This window comes from Benincasa hispida, chromosome 11 (genome assembly GCF_009727055.1).
Source record: "Benincasa hispida cultivar B227 chromosome 11, ASM972705v1, whole genome shotgun sequence".
Lineage (NCBI taxonomy): Eukaryota > Viridiplantae > Streptophyta > Magnoliopsida > Cucurbitales > Cucurbitaceae > Benincasa > Benincasa hispida.
Window position 1 is genome coordinate 1,869,470 of NC_052359.1, and position 9,217 is coordinate 1,878,686.

Sequence of the window (9,217 nt, forward strand, 5' to 3'; positions counted from 1 at the left end):
ACTCCCTCTCTCATCTTTCCGGCCAAAGCCATATCTCGTCATCGTTCCCGCACTAATCTTACCATTGATCTCGTAGTCATTTTAATCTCACCCAAATCTCGCCATTGTTCCTGTCTACACCAGTGGCCACACGACACACGTTCATCGGTGGCAGGATCATCCACCAACCGACAGGTCTTGGTAAGAAACGGCGTCAGGAGCAACCTCTATCCATTTTTTCTCTTTTTTTTTTTAAAAAAAAAAAGAAATTTCTTCCTCAGATCTTGTTGTTGTGGGTTTCTTTTTCAGATCTCGTCGTCGTGGTTTGGTCGGTCCAGTAAGACCACTTTGGTTTGGTTTGATGATATACATAGTCTTCTTCAATTTATCGATACATGTTGCGATATATATATTCACTTATATATTTAGATTTCCTGATTAATGATATATACACTTATATATATTATCATATAAATGGAATTTATAATATATACGGTAATTTGTGTTGAACGTGTAGTCAATCTTACCTGTATATTTCATATTTTGATTGAAATATACACATCTAAGACAATATTCTAAGGTGTATTGACATACATATCAGAACATCGGAGGATATAATATAGGCACAAACAGTGCATAAATATCAGAATACTTGGGATATATACACAAAGTAAACAATGGAATATATTGTCAAACATATAAGAACACCAAAGGAACATATTACACACACAAGCAATACCTAATTAGAAATGCATACATATCAGAATATCTAAATATATACACCAAATAAACAATAGAATATATTACACGAAAACAAATAATACTCAAAACAAACAACAAAATATATCGCATAATATAAAAAATCAAATATGAAAAACGAAATGGAAAATAAAATTATAATAAAACATTTTCTCTTTCCAATTTAAAATAGAAATAAATCATATTAACTGTCTTTTCTTTCTTCAATTGAAAATGAGAAAAATTATATAAAATATATTTTCTCTCTCCATAATAAATGCATAATCTTTCCCCAACATTAAGTGAGCTTGACACATATGAAAAAGAATATTAACAAACGAATATAAATAAATGAAAAAATGGCAGAATTGTCCGAAATTAACCCTAAGAGTCTCCTTTGAAAAATTCAAATGTAAAGATTCTCATGAAATATATGACTCAAGATGACTTTTTATGTAAAAATCTTTTCTAATAGAGATTTTATATCTAATTATTATTATTTTTTTTTTTTGTAGAGTATTATGTATTTTATTGCAACATTCTTGAATTCTAAAGAAAATACTCTTTTTTAGTTCGAAGATTTTGAGTCTATTTTTTATTTGAACATTAGATTTTGATTCAAATGATATATTTTTATTCTTGAATTTTAGTTTTATTTCCATTTAATGTCACAATTTAAAAATTATACTGACTTTCATATTTACTAGATACTACATTTTGATCCTGAGGATCAATGACTATTAATTAATTCGAATGAATTTAATTAATTAAAATTTAAATAAGGGATTAAAATGGAACATTTTCTTTTCTAAATTCTAGAGACTTAATTATTGAATTATTCTTGCATTTTTTTCTATTCCCCTGGTGATCTCGTTGGAATGAGGCTTCACCTCGAGCACCTAACAATGGGTTTACTTTCAGTGGACTTATTGACCGTCCAATATTAGATAACATTTGTGTAATTTCTTGAGTAAGCGATTCTAACATTTCTTCCCTTTGTTTGCTCTAGGTTGCTAATTGCCACCCATATAGTAGGAATAATTTTCTCAGACTCAACTTTTTTATGTGGATTACTAGCACCAACCATCTACACCGAGCTAACTCTTTGCTCTTATATCAAAACTGACGTGGGACACAAAAGAAGACCAAAATAGAGAAATAAGTCGAAGCTAGTCTAAGCTAGCAAATTGATGGCAAGAGATCAAAGTTTACAGGCAAGATACCCCAAAAAGTTATCCTTGAGTGTTTGTGAAAACCCTACAGAAGGATGATTGGATCCCAATTTCATTTATTTTATAGAAACAAAATAATTTCAAAGATGGAAACATTATACATTAAATTTATTACATGCTTTAACATAGAAAAGAGAGGAAATTAGGGTTAAGAATAAACATACCCGTGAATTCACAAGCTCTTCTTGAATTCCTCTCATTGATCACGAACACGTCAAAATTCTTGAATCATAAACTCACCAAAATACAGCAACCCAAATCCAATCTTGGACACCACTACGAAGTGACCTCGACATTCTCTGAAAGGTTGAGAACTAGAAGAAGTTTTGTGGACTTCTCTTAATTTTCGGAAGAGGGAAGAATAATTTTGAGAGGATTTTTTTTTTTTTGTCGAGAGATCGATTAGGAGAGTTGAGTAAATGATAGACCTTCTATATTCACAGGGAAGAAGACAATGGAATGGAAACCACTCCACTCCCAAGATAAAAGTGAGAGAAAAATAAGGAGAAATTATAATAACTCTCCCCCTTTAAAATTCAAATTTAATATTAAATTTAAAACCATTTTTTAAATTTAATTAATATAATTATATAATAACTAACTTACTCTATAATTGTAGGGCTAGTTGCATAACTAGAATTCAAGCCCAAAATAATAAAATATGTAGTACAAGGATAAAATAATTGCATATATAGATCAAAAAATGGTAAAAGACTAAAAAACCCATGCCTAGTCACCATTTTGTTCGCTTCTTCCCAGTTTTCTCAAATTTAAAGCTATCACTGATAGCAACTATCAGAGCCGCTATCAGATGCTATCGCTGATAGTTTCTATCAATTGCTATTGATGATAGTTGCTATCAACAATAGCTTTCAATTTGAGAAAAATTAATACAATCTTGAAATATTGGCTTTTAATTTGCTATTAATTATTAGTAGCTATTATTAATTCACTTTCATCAATTGGAATTAACGTTGAAATACTACTACTTAAGGCTATCAGTGGCTATCAAATGATAGATTTATAAATAGCGATCAACTTTGAAAGAAGACCAACAACTTTGATTACCATAGTAGTTATCACTAATAATCTTTTATCATGGTTATCACTGATAACAACTATCAGTCGTTATCACTGATAGACTTTCATCAATTAGAATCAACCTTGAAATATTAACACTTAAGGCTATCAATAGACTTCTATAACTGATTATCACCTTTGAAAAAAAACTCGATATATAGATATCACCTAAGTTTTATCACCGAAATCACTAACATCACGCATATTATGGTTATCAGCGATAGCTTCTTCACTGATAACATCATTAATAAGATGTTATCAATGATCTCACCGATATCATGCTATCAGTGATAGTTCACTATCACCGATAACGTGTTATCAGATAGCTTCTATCATCGATAACATGCTATAAGTATTAGCTTTTATCACTGGTAACATGCTATCAGTAGTAGCTTCTATCAATCATATCCACTGAACACTTTTTTGCCCATTTCTTGTCCTTCCCAAACATTTATAAGTCTCTTTTCTTTTCGATGATAGATTCTATCACTGATAAACATGCTATTAGTGATAACTTTTAGGCATTCCACTTACATTTTAGTTCGAGATTCAAATTTATTAATTAAATTCATTAAGTTGGCTATCAATGATAGATCTTTATAAGTGACTATTAACTACGAAAATATAATCAAAGATTTAGCTATCAATGATAGAAAATATTAGTGGCTATCACTGATAGACTTTCATTTGCTATTTATATTTATTATTTGTTACAATAATCAAACTTGATGATTGACTTGTTAGTATTAAGTCACTTATGAATTGAGTACTTTCAAGTCCTGTGTATGGAACTCAACCTCATAACTCTTGTGAAAAAAAAGGGGAAGAAGAAAAAATTCAAATAAAGGAAAGAAAAAATTTAAAAATAAGAGAAAGAGAAGAAGCAAAAACCGAAAAAAGGAAAGAAAATTAAATAAAAAAGAACGAAGCAAAAATCGGACAAATGAAAAAAAACTAAAAAAAGAAAAAGAAAGGGAAGAAGCAAAAAATCGGAGAAAGAAAAGAAAAGAATAGAAAATAATAAAAAAAGGGAAGAAGCAAAAATCGGAGAAAGGGAAGAAAAAAAAAAGAATAAGCAAGAGCTGAAGAAAGAAAAAAAAAGGAATAAGTAAAAACCGAAGAAAGAAAAGAAAATTAAAAAAAAGGAAAAAAAGAAAAGAAAAAAGAAAGAAATGAAAGAAAATAAAAAAGAAAGGAAAAAAGAAGAAAATGAAAGAAAATAAAAAAATAAAGGAAAGAAGCAAAAATCGGATAAATGAAAGAATAAAAAAATGGGACAAGAAACAAAAACTGAGAAAGAAAATAAAATGAAAAAATGAAAAAGAGAGGGAAGAAGCAAAAATCGAAGAAGAGAAAGAAAATAAAAAGACTAAAAAAAGGTGTACAACAAGATAAGACAAGGGAGGGCGAAATTGGAAATTAAAAAAATTAAAAATTGACTAGTCAACTCATTCAAATTTGCAAATATTTTAAAAATGTAATATATTTTTAGATTTTTTCTGTTATTCTACTCTGTATTACAAATATCCATAATTATAAGCCCTCTCTTTTTCCACTCTTTCTTGGAATATTAGGAAGCATATAGTTGAGATTGAACTCGAGGACTCGAGATAAAATTTAATGTGAATCTCTTGTTAAGATTTATAATTATAAGTAAAAAAATTTGAAGAGGAAATAAGGATTTGAGGAATAATTTGAGAGTATCGAACCTAGTTAAGCACAAGTAAATTCGATGATGAATTAGGCATGTTTGGATAAGTCAAAGTCAACGAAAACTAAACACTTTTGATATATGGTCAATTTTAGAAATTTCAAGAGTTTAATGGTGAATTGGAGGTGTTGTGGGCTTGTAGGACTCGATTTGGGCTGGAAATTGGGTGGATCGAGAGAAAGGAAGGAAAAAATGAATGAAGTTTGGACAAATTGGGCCATCTTCCTCAAAATTCCTGATTGGGTGCCCAAAAGGTGAAAAGAGAGTCATCCAAATACGTTAAAAACCAAAAGCTGGAGGTGTCAATCGGGCAATAAGCAAGGATTTGGAGAGTTGGGGTGTCCGACTGGTTTAAAAAGATGAAGAAGAAGTTTTCGAATTAGGGCCTTGTTTGTGAAGGAAAATTGGGCAAAATGCAACAAATTAAAGAGGAAGTAAAGAAGAAGCTCGTAGGAGGCTTTATTTGAAGAAATTTGGCCAGAGAAGTAAGGAAAATGAAGAAAAACAATGGCGCTAGAGTTATCGCGAAAACAGAGGATGCTTTGGTTTTTTGCAAATTCGTGGAGTTAGAAGCTAATTTGAAGCTCCAAATTTGACGATAAGTTACTTCTAAGGTCCTTCTAGAGTTATATGGTCTTTGATGTGATCTTTATTGGCTGAAAATTTTTAATTTTAAGCTCTAAAAATTCTACAACTTCTCGCCAGCAAAAACAGGGTCACCGTGGAAAGATTGGTTGATTCCAGGAGTTCTAGGGCAATTCGTGTTAGGGTTTATGCTCTAAAGTCTCGTGTCCTGTAGTTTGTAAACAACTTTATACGAACACGTATGATGTATAATATACATGATATTTACTCACTTCTTGACTTTGCACATTTAGATATTTTTTATTTTACCATAAACCAATAAACTTAATATCCCTGGTTGTCTTTATGTAACTTAAATATGTATGTAGTGACATACAAGTGGATCATGTCTTAAGTGACAACCAAAATAGTCTATAGTATATGGATATAGGAGGGAAACCTTATCCTTGTAACACTATGGACGCGACCCGCTTTGTGGAATTGTTACAAATATTGTGACTTGCCATAGATGGTTTGATCCTGATCATTCGTGTAGTGGACATGCGAGCAGGGGCGTCCTATACAAAGAGTTTGTATAAGACCTGACCTCGAAGTGTTAATGTCTTGTCATATAACTCCATTTATGACTGAGACTTCATTTCACTAGGATGACCATAGGTACTATGACCTCAATCCTGAGTGAGTTGGAAACTTCTGCCATTAAGGGGCGGTCCTTTGATTTTCATGGGTGCGAGTGGCCAGAGCGCCGACTCAAACCTACCATTTTGGGGATTCGTCTGCTTTGGGAGTTGGGAACTCAGCTTCACAAGATAGAGTTTACTTTCCTCAAAGTAGGGGTAAGTAGATAGATTGCTCTTTTAAGGGTTGATCCTGGGGCTTGAACGATGTGGCGCCACACACCTTCTCATGGCCCGAGAGGTGTTCACACATAGTAGGACTATGTTGTATTGTTCATTAAAGGGATTGGTGGTACTTAAGGAGGAAGATGTAATTACAGGGGCAAAATGGTAAATTGGCCTGCTATAATTACGAGCATTTGTGAAGGGTCATCGTAGTGATGATTGGTTATATCCAATGAACATAGAAATATATCTATGGCAAGAAGAATTCAACTGTTGGTCTTTATTGGAATGCCTAGTAGTTAACGGATGGTGGATATCGTGACTAAAGAGTTTAGTCAACTATTCACGTACCGTTGGAGCTTCGAGCCATAGGTCCATAAGGTCCCCTTGGTAGCTTGGATACAAGTTGAGAGTCAGTTTTTGGGTCAGTATGAAATGTTCAAATTGACAAGAGGGAGTTCGATTATATATGATATAATTGAACGAGTTAATTTATGTATGAAATACATTAATTTGGAGGAAATTGGATATAAATATGATTTATATCTAGTAGAGGAAAATATTATAATTAATATATGATATTAATTTATATGAAATGAATATGATGAGATCAAATTCATTTATAAAGGAAATGGGACAGCGTCTCTTCTGTTCTAATAACGAATGAGTGTATTGAAAGATCACTTTGAGATGCATAAGTAGCTGACGGAGTGTTAAGCATGAGATGCGTAGACATTGTGTTAAAGAGAGTGTCATCACTTAGAAAATTAGTGCTTATACGATAGTGCTTGCACTATCGCTTACGATTACACCTTCGCGCGCTATTACTAAACGATCGTTTACCTTTTTCCTAAGCGACCATTTAGCTCCCGGTATTTATTAAATGATTGTATAGACGATCGCTTAGTTTTTCCTACACGATCGTTTTGACGATCGTTTACCCTTTTCCTACACGATCGTTTAGACGATCGCTTACTTTTTCCTACTCGATCGTATACTTCACCTAAAAGATCAAGCATCTTGTCTATGCGATAGACGACCTCATCTCCCACTTGCTTGATCGTTGTGTATGGTCTCTCTTCCTCCTTCCCTCTATCAAATCCGAACAAAGCCCACATTTTGGATTCTCACTCTAAAAATACTGAGGGCTCTGAGTGGTGATGTCATCTCCGTTTCCTTCTGTTCAAGTGGTGATTGTTCAAGGTAGACGGTTGGGTTTTAGACTCGTTGTGAAAAAGAAATCTTCAACTGGTATGATCTTTTGATCTCTTTAGCATTATGAATGTATATGTGGTAATTTTTTCATAATGAATTGAAAAGATCCACTTCCGCTCATAGGTACTTTTGAATAAAAGTTCCTTCGATTCGGGCGTCCAAATTTTGAGGTAAGTTAATTAAGATAATGGGTAAAAGGTTTTCGTAGGTTAAAATGGTCGGAAAATGATGAATTTAAGTCTGAAATGCTCACCGGCAAAACATAGGTCAAATCTTGAAATTTTTGGGCTGGAGATTGAAGAAAAAGTTGACTTTCCTATTTGACTTCTGTCTGTCATCTATTATCCATCATTAAAAGCTGAAAAATCAATTTTAGGTTAATTGAGGTGTTCTCAAGCATAATTAGGGATCCAATTGGTATTTTTATGATACCTTAAACCTAAAATTAGAAGAAATTGGGATCCTAAGTCAACTTTGAAGTTGATTAAGGGGCTAATTTAAAGTAAACCCTAATTAGGGTTAATAGGAAAATTTTGCAAATTGGAAAAAATTAATATTAACTAAATTTCAGGATTTATCAAAAACCTGTGGGATGGGAGTTCGAAAGGAAAACAAGTTGACGGTGAGTGATTTATATTTTTTGAATGGTTGGATGTATTATATATTTGTACCAGTTTGGTAAATTGGCATGATCTGAAAATATATGTTTTCTTGGATTATAATTATTGTTCTTTTGTTTGGATAACTGTTTACTCTGTGAGTCTTGGTATGGATGTTTGTTCTTATTGGTTTGACTGGAAACTAGAAATTGTACCCGGATATTATTAGCATACTTCGTGGACGTTGGACTGAAATTGTCAGTATATCTGGCTAGGGTTAACCATGTACCTGAGTATGTCTAGCAGGAAATGTCGACATATGCATATTCAACGGGTTGTTTGGGATACTGGAATTTGTTTCCTCAAATCGGTTTATGGTGATTTGCTACGTAATTGGAGGATTATGTGATCATGCCAACTTCGTCTCATTATTTTAAACTGAATGTATATATATTCGATGATCGTATATGCTGTAATATTGCTTTCCCAAAAATGTTTTGAAAATAAATAATTTAAATTGAACTTACCACTCACTGAGAACTCTCGCTCATGTTTTCTAAATGTTTTTCTAAATTTCCTCCCAGGTATCAGAAAGAGGGCGATGGAATTGGATTAGGACCAGTCAAAGGAGTGATTGCGGACATCATCCCGTCTTGGCAGCTGTATTAGGAGTGTTCAGACACATGGTAGCAATGTAACTTCATAATTGATAAATGATAATGTATTATATAAAATACTCTTAGCTGAAGTAGCGCAATTATGTATTGTAATAATAATTAAAAAAATCATAGACAGTAGAAGTTCCTAATATCTGTAGTCCTCACACCTCCTTTTGGGTTAGAGTGGTTAGTTCGGGAGGGAGTGTGACAATAATATATATTATACTATATGTTATATCTAATATAACATATAACATATAGTTTATATTATATCAAATATAATATAACCTATAGTTTGAAATTCTCTGAATAATCTATAGTATTTAATATAAATCAAATTCATATTAAATTTAACTTATAGGTTTTGTATGAATCAAATTCATATAATTAATATTTGAATAATATTCATATATATATTTCCTCTCAAATAAAACTTTATATTATAATGTATCAAATATATTATATTAATTATATCACATATAATTAATTTATATTAATTATATCATATGTAATTAATTCCCGCAATTAATTTGAACAATTCAAAATAATTCAAAATTAATTCGATTCTCATTAATCC